Source organism: Chiloscyllium plagiosum, chromosome 41, assembly GCF_004010195.1.
Source record: "Chiloscyllium plagiosum isolate BGI_BamShark_2017 chromosome 41, ASM401019v2, whole genome shotgun sequence".
Taxonomy (NCBI): Eukaryota; Metazoa; Chordata; class Chondrichthyes; order Orectolobiformes; family Hemiscylliidae; genus Chiloscyllium; species Chiloscyllium plagiosum.
The window spans coordinates 15638471-15655304 of record NC_057750.1 but is presented as its reverse complement, the minus strand read 5'-3'; the positions used below and the strand labels follow the sequence as shown (position 1 = coordinate 15655304).

Genomic DNA, 16834 nt, shown 5'->3' with positions numbered 1-16834 from the left:
GAAGTGGTCGTGGGTTTGGAAGGTGTTGTCGGAGCAACTTTGCAGTACCTGTGTGGTGTTCGTGAATCTCAGGGACAGAAATGTTTTCAATTTCCAGGTGAAGCAAAAAACTGAACGAAAGGCTGAGGTCAAATTGCAACAGTTTCTGACAGTGGTGCTTATCCTCTTTTAAACCCAATATTCCAAATCTATATCTAGGCTCACTGTTACGAGACACATTGTAGTGATTGGAGCGAGGGACAGGTGGATCTCATTGACTATGAGATCCCTGATTAGGGCTGCTAACGTGGTCCAATTAGGGAACCCTGGCTAACAGGAGATTCAGAGTGTCTCCTTACTCTAGGGACTGGCTCTGAGCTAGCTGGTCAGAGTCCATGTATTGTGCACATGTAAATAAAGGGTGACTTGGTGATGGGATACCGGCCATATGCACATTTGTTCTTGGGATTTAAGCGTTGCTGGTGAGCCCAGCATTTAAGTTCCTTCCCTAATTGTACCTTGTCAACTTTTCTGAAGCAACCATGCTTGAGTGGCTCGCTCGTTCTTTTGAGGGCAGGAAAGATTCAACAGCAGGCCTCCTGTGGCATAGTGGTAGCATCCCTAGCTCTAGGCCAGAAGATCTGGGTTCAAGTCCCACCTGGGCCAGACACGTGTTGGAAAATGAGTAACAAGTTGATTAAGGATATTTAAAACTCAGCAAATTTTAAATATTGCTCTGGGTATCAAATCACGCATCCTAAGGACTATTGATTTCCTGATCAATGAACAATAGGAGCAGGAGGAGGCCATTCATCCCCTCGATTTGCTCCACTATTTTAGGTCACAGCTGATCATTTTCCCACTCTATCGGAAATCCCTTGACATCATCAGTATCTAGAAATCTGTCGAGCTCTGTCTTGAACATACTCAATGACTGAGCTTCTATTCCCCAAACTTACTACCCTCTAATGAATAAATTCTTCACCATCTCAGTCATAAATGACCTGCCCTTCATTCTAAGACTGTGCCCCTGATTCTAGACCTCGCCCATGCCCAGCAGGGAAAGTATCCTTCTGGATCTACTCTGTCAAGCCATGTAAGAATTATTTCTTCTCAAATGCAATCATCTCTCATTCTTCAAACCTCTTGAGAATACAAGCCCAATCTCATCAATATGTCCTCACGGAACAGTCCCAGTCATCACAGGGATCGGTATAATGAATATCCACTGCTCTATACCTTTTCTTAAGCAAGGGGACTAGAACGTGCCCACAATACTCCAGGTTTGGTCTCACAATCTTCTATTCAATTGGAGCACAACATCTTTACTCCTGTACTCAAGTCCTCTTGCAAAAATGACCAACATACCAAATGTTTTCTTCATTGCATGCCGCATCTGCTTGTCAGTTTTCAGTGATTTTAAACATAGCACAATTCCACACTTGGTAATTACATATATGAACAGATAATCAATTTTTTAGTGTTGATTGAGCAATAAATGGAATCAAGGTCTCTCACATTGCAGAAGAAGATCATTTAGTTCCTCACGGAAGAGAAACACAAGATAATGGAGCAGGAGAAGGCCACTCAGACCCTCATGTCTGCCCACCATTCAATACCATCATGGCTGCTCTGATCGTGGTCTCAAATCCACTTTCCTGTCTGCCATTCCCCTCATATAACCACTCACTCCCTCATCCATCAAAATTCTGTCCAACTCAGCCGAGAATATACACTGACCCCGCATACAGTGCTCTCTGGTGAAGAGAAATTCAGATAAGTGACCCTTTGAAATAGAAAAATAAAATCTAATCTTTAAAGACTCCTCCATGAGGGGGACCATTCTCTCAGCATCCACTCTGGTCTCTCAAGATCTTCTAGGTTTCAATAAAGGCACCTCTCAATCTTCTAAACTCAAATCTGACCCTGCCTAATCTCATAAAACAAACCCTTCATCCCATGAACCAGGTGGGGGTGACCATCATACCTTTGTCAGCTCTTTGAAAGATCCTTTCCTTTGTGCTTTGCCCATTCATTGCCGACATCTATTCCAGTAAGTATCCAACAATTCAGAAGTACTTCCTTGCAGCAAAGATCTGACGTAGTGAAAGATGCTATACAGATGCAAATCTTCCTTATTACTTTATTCAAAGTGAGTAGCATGCAAAACCTGCTACTTCAAGGAGTAGTGGAGGTGGATTGTATAAATGCAATTTTAAAAATTCATTTGTGGGACATAGCGTGGTTGGCTGGCCAGCATTTATTGCTCACTCCTAATTGCCTTTGAGAAGGTGGTGGTGAGATGCCTTCTTGATCCGCTGCAGAACTGCAGGTTGACCCACAATGCCGTTATGGAGGGAATTCCAGGATTTTGACCCAGCGACAGTGAAGGAACGGCAATATATTTCCAAGTCAGGATGGTGAGAGGGTTGGAGGAGAACTTGCAGACGGTGTTCCCATGAATGCCCTGGCCTTCTAGATGGAAGTAGTCATGGATTTGGAAGGTGCTGTCTAACGATCTTTGGTGAATTTCTGCAGTGCATCCTGTAGAGGGTACACACTGCTGCTACTGAGTGTTACTGGTGGAGGGATTGGGTGCTTGTGGATGTAGTGCCAATCAAGCGGGCTGCTTTGTCCTGAATTGTGTTGAGCTTCTTGAGTGTTGTTGGAGCAGCACCCATCCAGACAAGTGGGGAGTATTTCATCACACACTCCTGATTGTGCCTTATACGTGGTGGACATGTTTTGGGGAGTCAGGAGGTGTGTTAATCACCACAGTATTCCCAGCCTCTGACCTACTCCTGTAGCCAGTGTGTTTAAGGGGAAACTAAAGAAAAGAAAAATTATACTGAAATTTAAAGGGTTAAAATATGAGGGGAGGTTGCATAGACTTGGCATATATTCAACTGCAAATAAACATTATGGAAATCTCATTGAGGAGTTTAAAATTATTAAAGGATTTTCTAGGGTATACAGAGGATAAGTATTTCCTCTCAAGGGTAAGTCAGAACAAGGGACATAGCCTATAACTAAGAAGCAGACCATGTCTGGGTACTATCAAGAGGCACTTCTACACACAAAGGGGTGTGGAAATCTGGAAAACTCTCCCTCAGAAAAGCTTTTCAGGCTGGGGGTCCATTGAAAATTTCAAAACAGATTAATATATTTGTGTTAATGAGAGACTAGGATTAAGAAACTAAAGTGTGTAAACAGAGTTATTTCTAACTCTCTTGGACAATTGCTTTTGAATATGCTCCTTTCAGGTAACTTGTTCTCGAACAACTAGCTCATAAACAAAATTAGCCACAGCTCAACTCTGATATCAAATCTTGGCTTCCAAACATTAGGAACAATTTCTTCATATATACTGATACAAATTTGAACTCTTCTACTAAATCAGAGAAAGTGAGGACCAAAGATGCTGGAGAGTCAAATTCGAAAAGGGTAGCACTGGAAAAGCACAGCAGGTCAGTTAGCATCCGAGAAGCATGGGAGTCGACATTTCAGGCATAAACCCTTTATCAGGAATAAGCCCCTAGTGAAGGACTTATGCCTGAAACACGATTCTCCTGCTCCTTTGATGCTGCCTGATCTGCTGTGCTTTTCCAGCACCACTCTAATCTTGACTGTGATCTCCAGCATCTGCAGTCCTCACTTTCACCTACTGTATCAAATGACTTCAGCCTATGTTTTTCAAATTAGACGGCTGGACCTCAAGAGGGGTTACAAGCTAAAATTTTGGGGTTGCAAGTTCAGAAGCAGCAATGGAGGTCACATAGTTCCACAACCCCTCTTCCCCGTTCCCTTGGATCTTGTTCTGCTGTCTGCCCCTCAGGCCTAACAGAGGGGTAGATTCATTGCCACCAATCCTTCTTCTTGCTGTTAGTCTAAGTTACTGAAACCAGGTGGGGATTGGCGCCCACTTGATGTCTTTGGCTGACAACAGCTGAGGCTTGATAAATGGTAAAATAAAACAAAGAACTGAAGATGCTGGAGATCTGAAACAAAAACTGAAATTGCTGGAGAAACTCCGCAGGTCTGGCAGCAACTCTTGGAAGAAAGCAGAGTTAACATTTTGAGTCTGGTGACTCTTCATCAGATTCAGTTAACGAGGGTCAGACTGGATTACTCTGGGTCAGTCTCGATCAAAGCCATCGGATTCAAGCAATCACTTTGCTTTCTCCATGTAGATGCTGCCAGACCTGTTGAGTTTTGCCAGTAATTTCTGTTCTTGATAAATGGTACAGGTTTCTAATGTAATACGTAATAGCTAGTTACATTATACCTGAGATACTTGAGAGTTCTTTGTCCTGAAGAAGAGTCACTGGACTTGAAATGTTAACTTGGCTTTCTCTGCCAGGCCTGCTGAGTTTCTCCAGCAACGTCTGTTGCTACTTCAGATCCGCAGTTCCTTGGTTTAGTTTAGAGACAGCTAACAGGGAAGGTCCTTTTTAATGCACTAGGTGGAGCTAATCTCATGGTGTTAGTTAGCCCTTTTAGGTACTAACTGTCTTATACAACAGAGTCAAACGCTAAGTGGCAGAACAGATGGCAACTGGCAGCTACAAAACAACATGCAGAGAAAGCTATTAAGCAGAGCTATTCAGATTAGGTAAATGATAGCAAGTCATGGCTCATAAGGATCAGTGATGAGACCATTACTGGGTTTTTTAAATGTGGGTATCGAAGACCAGGCCAGCATTTATTACCTAGAGGATAGTTGGGAGTAAATCACATGGTGTGGCTGTGGAGATGTGCAGGCCAGACCTGCTAAGGATGGCAGATTTCCTTCCCGAAAGGACATTGAGAAATTAGATGCTTTTTAAAAAAAACATGGAAATCAACAGTTGTTTAGTGACAATCAGACAAGCTTTTATTACCATCTGCCATCTGGGATTTGAACATATATTAGAACATAAGCCTAAGGCCAGTGACATTACTAGGAGAAAGTGAGGTCTGCAGATGCTGGAGATCAGAGTCAAGAGTGTGTTACTGGAAAAGAACAGCAGGTCAGACAGCATCCGAGGAGCAGGAGAATTGACGTTTCGGGCCGAAGCCCTTCATCTCGACAAGTGACATTACTGCCAGTACCTCCCTATGTTCATCATTTACATAAATAAATTAGACCACAGAATTGAAAGCATAATTTCAAAATTTGTGGATGACACCAAATCGAAAGAAATAGTTAAATCAGAGGAGGACTGTGGCAACATATAGGAAGATGTTAATTCAATTATAGCATTGGGGTAAAATTGACAAGACTACAGCAGTTCAGAGAGTAGCTCACCACCACCTTCTCAAGGGCAACCTGAGACAGGGAATAAACAATGGCCCAGCCAGCAGTTGGGCCACATTTCATAAGTGAATAAAAGAAAAATTGTGTTTTATGTATTTTGAATAAGTGAGTCACACACTCCTTGGAAACAAGAGCAGAATCTTCACATTTTGTCCCTGAGGGAACAGGGACCATTTTCCAGTTGGTAACATAACTGTTTAATTACTGTCCCACTAATCAGACAGGCGAATGGGCAGGACAATGAACCTAAACAATCAGTGAGAGAAGGTGATTTAAAAGTACTCTAACAGCACTCATATTGGCAGCAGAGATTAAAACCCAGTTGGAATGAGGGAACAACAGTATGGATGGAAGACATGGAAGATCTACAATCCCTATGTCCATTCGGCCCGCCCACTGGTTCACAGGCCCCTCTCTGGGCAATTACTGCCTTGAGGGAACACATATGTCCTCTTTACTCAGGCAGCAAGAGGAAGCCAAGCAGCCTCACCAAGCAGATACAGCTATACATGGTGCCCAGGTGTGAAACATGCCAGATATGAAGAAGTATGGTACCCAGATGAGACGAATATGCTAAAGCCTAATCAAGTATTGTGCCTAAGTGTGATGAGTGTGCCTAGGTGTGATGAAGTTTGATGCCCAGGTGTGAGGAAGTATGCCCAGGTGTGATAAAGTGTGTGCCTAGGTATGATGAGTGTGCCCTGGTATGATAAAGTGTGGGCCCAGTGCAGGAAAAAGTTCAGTGACCTCCTAAAGTCTCACAAGGTCAGTGTCCAGCAATGGTCAGCTGGCAGCCAGCCGGGCATTCACCTTCATAACTCTCCTCTGATTTAAACACATTCTCAAAGCTACTCCTTTCTCTCCAGCCTCCTCCTCAAATTTCCATCACACACTCCCTCGACCACAGCCCTCTTACACCATCATCTCGCAGTCAACCTGATCAAATGTTTACCCTACATCCCTAACAATTAGCTTCATTGAAACTAGCCTTCGAAATCTCAGCCTTTTTTCACTGAAGATGAAGAGAGCCTAAATCTCCAGAGAAATATAGTGGAGGTCAGGCTGTAGTTCCAGGTTTAGCTATCCTGACTGTCATGGATGAGGGTGCCTAGAGGACACTAGTACAGTTGGACTTCTCAATTGCATGGACCTCTCCACCCTCAATAAACACACAGGCATCTCCTTAAGTAAAAGGAACCAAGCAGGAGTTAAGTAGAAGAAAAATCACAGGCACAGAGAGCAACCATGATCCTATTAAACGCTGCAGCAGGCTAGAGGGGCTCAAATGCCTCCTCCTGCTCCTAGTACATATGTTATTACATAAGCTTCCATTGGAGGTAGTAAAATGAAGGCTTAATAAATTGATCTCTGGGATAAAAGGATTGCCCTATGGTGAGATGTTTAGTAAATTAGGTCCTCCAGGTTATAAGAATAGAAACGTATAAGATTACAAAGGGGCTTGATAGGTTGAAAGTTTTTGATGCCTCATCCTTGAATATACCTAAGGACGAGACAGACAGATTTCTGCTCTTTCTGGGAATCCAGAGATAGGCGGACTCGGCGGGAAAATGGAGTTGAGGTCAGCCATGATCGTAATGAATGTTGGGGCAGGCTCAATGGGCCAAATGGTCCATTCCTGTTCCTATTCCTTATGGTCTTACATTATGTGCAATTCATTGTAAACTATGTGGCACAGTGGTTAGCACTGCTGCCTCACAGCCCCAGGGACCCAAGTTCGATTCCACCCTCGGGTGACTGTCTGTGTGGGTTTCCTCTGGCTACTCCAGTTTCCTCCCACAGTTCAAAGATGTGCAGGTTAGGTGGATTGGCCATGCTAGATTACCCAGGGATGTGTTGGTTAAATGGATTAGCATGGGAAATGCAGGGTTACAGGGATGGGCTGGGTCTGAGTGGGAAGCTCTTCGGCAGGTCAGTGTGGATGTGATGGGCTGAATATCCATTTCCATGCTGTAGGAATGCTATGATTACACAAATTAAAATCCTGTGATTGCAATTTGTTCACAGCACTGCTTCCAACACATGTCCACACTGCTCCCAATCTCGCAGAGTCTCTTTCTCACTCTTCTCTGCCATGCTGCCTCAGTGGTCACTGTCCGTGGGAGTGAGAGGGAGCAAGGCAGCAAGTCAGAATGGGGCAGGCGATTCAGAGATTGGCGCAATCAGATTATCTGGCGGGGCACTGAACAGAACAGAGGGAGGAGGGAGGGAGGATGGACACCGAGAAAAGAGTCAAGTGTAGCGAGGAAGTGGGCCACTGAAGACAACACTTGAAGTGTGTGGAGTGAAGCTGTTGGGAGTTCCTTAGACATCAGTGGCATTGTGGACAAGAAGAAGGTTGGCACTGGGTTCCAACTCATCCGCACTTTAATGTGTCAATGGTACCAGCTGGCAGTGTAGTGGCAGGAGACACTTTGATTTGCAAAATAATTCTAGAATTCACACACGCCATCTTCTTCCATTCAGCTGGGAAATTTCTGTCTGTGTGTTTAAATGAGGTAGATGGCTCCGATAGAATAGAGACATAAATCATTAGGTTAACGAGACCTTTAAAATAAAGCCTACAAAGCACGGAACTTAACTTCTAGATGGATGGAATTCAAAGCAGAGAGGTTATCTTAGTCTCATTGCCATATACTGTAGTTATACCACTGCAACTATGACACATACACAAAACATTGAGAATTCAGTGGGCTATGAGATGGAACAGAGGGACCTATGAGTACAAGTACATAGTACTTTGAAGCAGCATCACAGCTAGACAGGATGGTGAAGAAGGCAGTTAGCTTGCTGGCCTTCATCAGTCGAGGCACTGAGTATATGAGCTGGGACTTCATGTTACAGTTTATAAGTTGCCGGTGAGGCCGCACTTGGACTATTATGTACAGTCTTTTTGGTCACCCTGTCATAGGAAAGACATAAATCTTCATTGCACTCTTTCCAGTTTAAATATGAGAATATTGCAAGGACTAGTAGGCTTGAGTTATAGGGAGAGGTTGGCCAGGATAGGACTTTATTCCTTGGAATGTAGGAGAATGAGGGGTGACCTTTTTCAGGTATATAAAATCATGAGGGGCATAGATAGGATGAATGCATATAGTCTTTTTCCCAGGGCTGGGGAATTGAATATGAGAGGGCACAGGTTTAAGGTGGGATGGGGAAGATTCAAGAAGGACCTGAGGGGCAACTTCCTCATGCAGAGAGTGGTGTATATACGGAATGGGTTGCCAGAGAAAATGGTTGAGGCAGGTACGACAGTAACATTTAAAAGACATTTGGATAGGCACATGGATGGGAAGGGTTTAGAGGGATATGGACCAAATGCAGGCAATTAGAACTAGCTGAGTGGGCACCATGGTCAGCATGGACCAGTTTGGGCTGAAGGGCCTATTTCCATTCTTTATTACTCTATGATGGTTTCTATACCAGTTAAAGACAATACCTTTGAACAATTCCCATGTCTAATCCATCTAACCTGCACATCTCTGGATGGTGGGAGCAAACCGGAGGAAACTCATGCAGACAGAGGGAGAGTGTGCAATCTTTACAGAGACAGTTGCTCAAAGGTGGGATCGAACCTGGGTCCCTGGCACTGTGAGGCAGCAGTGCCACCCACTGAGCCATCATGCCGCCCCACATCTGGAATCAAGGAATGTTCCAGACCAAACCACCACTGAGCCAAATATGGTAATAGTTTTAGGGTAGTTGACCAAAACGCTTGGTCAAAGAGATTGGTTTTAAGGAGCATCTGAAGAGAGAGGTGGAGAGGCTTAGGGAAGGAATTCCAGAGCTTGGAGTCCAGTCAACTGGAGGCACAATTAAATCGAAGATGTGCAAGAGGCCAGAATTGGAGAAATGCATAGATCTTGGAGGGTTGTGGGGTTGGAGATAAATAAGGATAATCATTTTATAATCATGTTTCTTAATGAGGAGCCAACCTGCGTCACTGATTAGAGGGGTAAAGGGTGATTAGTATTCGGTGTTAATTAGGATTAAATAGCCTGGTCTTTTACTTCAGCTCAAATATCTGGTTTCGTATCATTCCCTGTTCATTCCCCATACACTTTCATACTTATAATTAAAACAGTTGAAGAATTTACAGAGTGCTCCAAGCAGCACTCTCCCACTCATAAACACGAGGAACTGAATTCCATTGGGTGTACAAATCAGCTGAAAGAAGGAGCTTTATTCACTCCCAGGCTTGTCCACTGAGTGAATTATTCACTCCTTTCCCACACGCCAGCATTTGGAGCCCACATCCCCTCCTCGGTAAAGGTCAACCATTGTTTTTTGGGACTTGATTTTTCTCAGACAATGAGACTGGATACTGCTATTGACATTCCTGCCAATCCATGCAATGTGTCACAGCAGCTGGCTCAGAAATACACTTACAGAATTGCAAAAGTGAGAATACCAGGAGGGAATATTTAATCTCTGGGACAGCCACACCTGGAGTACAGGTATAGCTTTGTCTCCTAATACAGGTACACCTGGAGCACAGGTATAGCTCTCTTTCCTGGTATAGCTCTCTTTCCTGGTATAGCCTCACCTGGACTACACGTATAGCTCTCTCTCCTGGTACAGGGAAAGCTTTTGTGACTGGACATTGCTTAGATCATAGTTGGAGAACTGCAAACAGTTCAAGTCTTCACATAATTATAAGCAAATAGAAGGTGCAAAATATACTTCTGAGGCAGTCCCCAGATTGCAACAAGTTACATCCTTCAGCCTGTTCGCAAATCAATTTGTACGCAAGTTGGAACACAATGTAGGACAATATAAAATAGTAGTTTGTAAGCACAATAAATGTTCATATGTCAGATATTTAAAATTACACACTATATGGGATCACATTCGTTAAGTACGAGCATTTGTAAATTGGACGATCATAAATGGGGGAATGATACCAGAACTAAGTATCAGAAAATCTTTCCCCCTAAAATCTGCTGGAACCAAGGTAGTTGAAAATTTCAAAACTGAGATTTGTTAGGCAAGGGTATTAAGGTGTATGGATCAAAGAAATTCAGCTACGGGTGATTATTTATCTAAATGAATGGTGGGACAGACTGAGGGCTCATTCCTGATTGTTTCATGCTATTTTCCAATGCCTCTGTTGTAACCTGAAGATACAGATCTAACTCTATTACAGTTTGAAGATGGCCCTGGTAAGACTGTAGTTTTTTTTTCTGGGGATATAAACATATGAATTAGGAGTAGCAGTAGGCCATTTGGTCCCTCAAACATTTTCAATCATTCAATGAGATCATGGCTGATTTGAATGTGGCCTCAACTCCATAGTTCCATCTAGCACTGATTCACTTGCTCGTCAAGAACTTATCCACAGCCGCCTTAAGAACATTCATTGATTCTGCCTCCACTTTATCTGGGAAGAGAATTCCACAAACTCTCAACCCTAAAAGAGAAAAAATTCTCATCCACTCCATCTTAAGTTATAGACCCATCATTTTTAAACCTTTTCCCCTATTTCAAGTCCTTCCCACAGGGGGAATAATTCTTTCAGCACCCTGTCAAATCCTTTCAGGATGTTATATTGTTGCTTTTATAGACATCACTTCCTTCATTTGACATTGTTGTGACAGGGAGCAGAAGGGAAGGGCGAACAATTGTCTGGATCTTCGTAAACTTTGTTTCCATGTTTGATGTTCTGTCTGGCAGGCCATCAAACTCATATAACCCATCTCCCATCGCCACTATCTCTTGCCACAGCCACACAGAAGTAAATGTGTGATGGAATTAATCAGAAATTTTGCCAAATAAATCAAGAAAGAGTAGATTAAAAGACAGGTCAGTTCTTCATTTCATAAAACTTCTAAATAGTACGTAAATCATGGAGAATGTAACGAACTCAATCAGATAACACATGCTCTATGAACTTTACGACAAAACACAAATGCAGAGCTTTTTAGTTTTGCGCAATCTTTGGGTTATTTTATATTTTATTGTTGTTTTATTGAATGTCTAAAACTATGTTTTGATTTTTGATGACTTGTTCCTTTTGTATCGTCATCAGAAGCCTGCACTTGCCAACCGCAATTTTCAATAACGTTAACATTGCTGAGGAGTGGGACATGTTGCTGATGCAGCTTATCTTGTACTTATCAGGACAGATGCAAGAATACCACATTTCAAGTTATCAGAACAACAGGGCGACTCTGATTGGCCAAAGCGTCTCTATGGAGAAAACAATTGTCGAACTCTAGGTTACCCAAGCTCCCATAAATTCAAAGAAGGCACAAGAAACATAATTCTTTTGCTTTCTTCACATCCCTCTATCCATTTGTCAGAATCATTTTAGACTTAAAATGTTAATTCTGTTGGTCTCTCCACAGATACTGCCAGACCTGTTGAGTTTCTTCAGCACTTTTTATGTTTTGTCTGTTTCAAACTCACTGTCCACCCTTCTAACCATTTCTCAATCCATCTATTCATTTCTCCAGTCCATCTCTCCATCTTCTTTATCTCTCTAACCATCTCTCCAAACATCTCCCAATCAGCCAATTCTTTCTATCCGTCGCTACATCCACCTCTCTCTATCTCACTCTCTCCGGTTCTTCTCCACCCAGTACATAACCTTACAGACAAATTAAACAGAATCTCTGTACCAACATCTTCATCATTCATTTGAATTCCAATGTACACATAAGCATTCTTATCTTCTTTATCACCAACCAAGCATTTCTCAAAGTCCATCTCAGCTTTTTCAAATTATTCTCCATCCATATCATATATCCCCAGGGTGTCTCTCTGTATTAAGATCTGAATGGAATAAGCCAGGTATAGACTCTGGAAGGGCCTCAAATAAATTGGGATTGCCTTAATTTAACAGACAGATTCTGGGAATGTGATAGGGAGAGGAAGGATGAAACAAAAGAAGGGAGAAGCACCATAGATATTTTTAATCAAACTGTCAGATATGTTATGACACATGTCCAGGACAGGTGGGTCTTGAACTCGGATCTTCTGGCCCAACAGTAGGAACAATAGCACTGTACCACTCGACACTCTTGTAGCCACTGTAAGACTTCTTTTTCTCTGTGAATTTGTTTTGATTGAATTAATCCTGTAGCGAACTAGGTTCTAATTTATGCCCTTGACGTGAATGATAAATTAATTTAAATAAAGATACTGAGGATGTTAGTCACCACCTTGCCATTTCCAGGGCTACTTCCTGCCAATGACGCAGACTCCAAACCTTCCTCAAATAGTGTAAAAGTTTTCCACACTCTCTCTTCATCCACCTCCATCCTGAGCACAGGGCTGTGTAGTGCCTTGCCTTCAGCATCAGACATTTCTGTACCTTTCTGCTCAGTGACAGCTTAATATTCACTGAATAACTATTCTAGTTGGGAGTAAGGAATATTGAGTATAGAGAAGAAAAGAGTGATTGGAGATGGGTGGGTTGGGCCAAGGGACAGCAGAAAAATAAGGAGGGGGTTTCTGTGACAGCAGACTGTCTGACACACATCCCTGAAAATTGCAGCTATGAGGAGAAACGGGTCAGTCGGACTATTTTCCTTAAAATAGAGGAGGCTGAGGCCTGACTAAGTAGTGAGGGGCTTAGATACAGTGGATGAGGAAGACATGTTTCCCCCTATTGCACAGGTAAATTATCAGGGGCAAAAGACTTATTGTGAATAGTATTAGGATTAGAGAGGACATGAGGAAAACATTTCTCCCAGAGGGTGGTAGGGGTGCCTGGGATTCACTGCCGAGTTTGGTGGTTGAAGTGGAAACCCTCAAGTTATTGAAAAGGAATGAGATCTGCACCTGCAACACAGGAACCTGTAGACTGCAGACCAGATGCTGGAAAGTAGATTTAGAATGTACAGCTCATTTATTCTACCATCACAGAGACAATGGGTTAAATGGCCTCTTTCCATGCTGTAAGATTTTTATCTGCAACTGGTTTAGTGAATATCAGACTGGGCAATCTGTAATAAATGGGTTACCCATGTGTATTCAAACTCAATCTCAAGATTCCATGCACACTACACATGGCCTCTCCAAACAGTAAAACAAACAAGGGCAGGATTTATACAATTAATGGCAAGGCCCTAGGTAGTGTTATAGAATAGAGTGACTTAGGGGTTCATGTACATAATTCTTTGCATGACATATTGATAGGGTGGTTAAGAAGGTATTTAGCACGCTTGCCTTCATTGTTCAGATCTTTGAGTACAGGAGGTGGGACGTTATGTTGAGATTGTACATAATGTTGGTGAGGCCTCTTCTGGAGTACTCAGTCCAGTTCTGATTGCCCTGCTATAGGAAGGATATTATTAAGATGGAGAGGGTTCAGAAGAGACTTAGCAGGATGTTTCTGGGAATGAAGGGTTTGAGTTATAAGGAGAGGCTGGATTGGCTGGGACGGTTCTCATTGGAACATAGGAGGTTGAAAGAGGTTTATAAAAATGATGAAGGGTATAAATAAGGTGAATAACAGGTGTCTTTCTATAGGGTGAGTGATTTCAAAACTAGGGGCCATATTTTAAGGCAAGAGCAAAAAGATTTTAAAAAGACATGAGGGCTTTTTTTTACACAGAGAATGGTTCATGTGTAGAATGAACTTCCAGAGGAAGTGGTGAATGTGGGTCATTAAAATGTTTAAGACGTTTAGATAAGTACATGAATAAGAAATGTTTGGAGGGATATGGGCCAAGCACAGGCTGGAGGGATTAATTCAGTTTGGGATTATAGTCTTGGGATCAAGATAAAAGATGGAAAATTATGGGCTGATTAGCCTAACCTCAGTTGTAGGTAAAATTCTAGAAACCATCGTTAAGGATGAGATTTGGAAGTGCAGAGTCAGATTAGAACAAGGTCAGTATGGATTTAGTAAGGATAGGTCGTGCCTGACAAACCTGTTAGAATTCTTTGAAGAGTTAACAAGTAGGTTAGTCCAGGGAAACCCAGTGGATGTTATCTACCTAGATTTACAAAATACCTTTGACAAGGTGCCTCATGGGAAGCTGCTGAGTAAGGTGAGAGCCCATGGTGTTCGAGGAGCTACTGGCATGGATTGAGGATCGACTGTCTGACAGAAGGCAGACAGTTGGGATAAAAGGTTATTTTTCGGAATGGCAGCTAGTGACAAGTGGTGTTCCCCAGAGTTCAGTGTTGGGGCCACAGCTGTTCAATTTATATATTAATGATCTGGATGAGGGGACTGGGGGCATTCTGGCAAAGTTCGCAGATGATATGAAGTTAGGCGGACAGGCAGGTAGTTCTGAGGAGGTGGGGAAGATGTAGAAAGATTTAGACAGTTTAGGAGTGGTCCAAGAAATGGCTGGTGAAATTCAACGTGAGCAAATGCAAGGTCTTGCACTTTGGAAAAAAGAATACAGGCATGGACTATTTTCTAAATGGTGAGAAAATTCATAAAGCCAAAGTACAAAGGGATATGGGAGTGCTAGTCCAGGAATCTCTAAAGGTTGACTTGCAGGTTGAGTCCGTGGTTAAGAAAGCAAATGTAATGCTGTCATTTATCTCAAGAGGGTTGGAATGTAAAAGCAGCGATGTGCTACTGAGAATTTATAAAGCTCTAGTTAGGCCCCATTTAGAATACTGTGTCCACTTCTGGGCCCCACACCACAGGAACGACATACCGGCACTGGAGCATGTCCAGCAGAGATTCACATGGATGATCCCTGGAATGATTAGATTAGATTACTTACAGTGTGGAAACAGGCCCTTCGGCCCAACAAGTCCACACCGACCCGCCGAAGCGTATACCACCCAGACCCATACTCCTACATTTACCCCTTCACCTAACACTACGGGCAATTTAGCATGGCCAATTCACCTAACCTGCACATTTTTGGATTGTGGGAGGAAACCGGAGCACCCGGAGGAAACCCACGCAGACACGGGGAGAATGTGCAAACTCCACACAGAGCGTCGCCTGAGGCAGGAGTTGAACCCGGGTCTCTGGCGCTGTGAGGCAGCAGTGCTAACCACTGTGCCACCGTGCTGCCCACAAATGGTAGGCCTAACATACGATGAACGGATGAGGATCCTGGGATTGTATTCATTAGAGTTTAGAAGGTTGAGAGGAGATCTAATAGAAACTTACAAGATAATGCATGGCTTAGAAAGGGTGGAAGCTGGGAATTTGTTTCCATTAGGCAGGGATACTAGGATGCATGGGCACAGCCTTAGAACTAGAGGGTGTAAATTTAGAGTGAAAACGAGGAGACATTTCTTCAGGCAGAGAGCGGTGGGACTTTGGAATTCATTGCCACGGAGCGCAGTGGAGGCTGGGATGTTAAATATCTTCAAGGCAGAGATTGATAAATTCTTGATCTCGCAAGGAATTAAGGGCTACGGAGAGAATATGGGTAAGTGGTGTTGAAATGCCCATCAGCTATGATTGAATGGCAGAGTGGACTTGATGGGCCAAATGGCCTTACTCCCACTCCTATGTCTTATGGTCTTATAGTTGTCTTGGACTGGTTAGACTGAAGGGTCTGTTTCTATGTTGTATGACTGTGTGACTCTATAACTCAATCTAGATGTCTATTCACACATTCTGTGTCCTGTGTCTACATAGTCTTCAGACTGCCTGAGTGGCCTGTATCTCATTTAAGCTCAGTTGGAATTTGGATGGTTCCCTGCCCTAGACATGGTCTGCTGGTTGTACCTCAATGCCCCAAGCTTGCTGACCTATCAAGTATTGTTTAAGCAAAATTTCAATTCAAAAATTCTATTCACTCAATTTCACATCACTCCATGGCCTCTAGTGATTCTCCCTATTTCTGTCACTGGATCCCCCCCTGCCGCTTTCACAACTTTACAAAATCACTGAGCATCCCCAATTTCCATTATTCCAACATTTTCAGTTCAAATAACTGTTCTAGTTGGGAGTAAGGGATTGCATTCCTAAAACTCTTTGGCTTGTTAACTTATTCAGCTTTTTCACTACACTCCAAAAGGCTACTTTTTTAATGAAACGTTTTGGTTATCTGACCTGCTAATGTCTCCTTGTATGGACCACAGTTCAATTTGGTTTGATAATCACAGCTGTCCAGCACACTAAATTAAATTGCATGAAAAGTGTTATATGAAAAGTTGGTATTATTGAGTTATTGTTCTGCTTTTCATCACTTGTCTGGCTTCTCGATATTCTTTCTTCTGATGCTCCTTATAGAAACACCTCCTTAAATAGCAAACTACAGGTAGCAACATGTTAAAATATACAATCTGCTTACATATGGACCAGCCAGTTGTAGTTACAAAAGTAGGTCAGAGGCTGCAAATTTGGGCAGAGTAACTCAGCTCCTGACTGCCTATGCTGCAGGCCCACAACAGGAATGTGATGGAATATTGTCCACTTGCCTGGATGAGTGCAGCGCCAATTCAAGAAGCTTGACACATTCCAGGTTAAAGCAACCGACTTGACTGATACATCTACCACCTTCAACATTCACTCCCTTCACCACCAACACACAGTTGTAACAGTGTAAGAAGGCGTTTGGTATGCTTTCCTTTATTGGTCAGAGTATTGAGTACAGGAGTTGGGAG

General features: G+C 42.8%; 1 long non-coding RNA gene across 1 annotated transcript in view; it reads right to left on the bottom strand.

Annotated features, from left to right (window-relative positions):
• Positions 1-16321: 16321 nt before the first annotated feature.
• The window catches only part of LOC122542885, a 13279-nt gene continuing 12766 nt past the window's right edge, over positions 16322-16834 (bottom strand). Inside the window, exon 3 of the long non-coding RNA XR_006309880.1 lies at positions 16322-16333. This is a non-coding gene — a long non-coding RNA (uncharacterized LOC122542885). The remainder of the gene's footprint in view (positions 16334-16834) is intronic.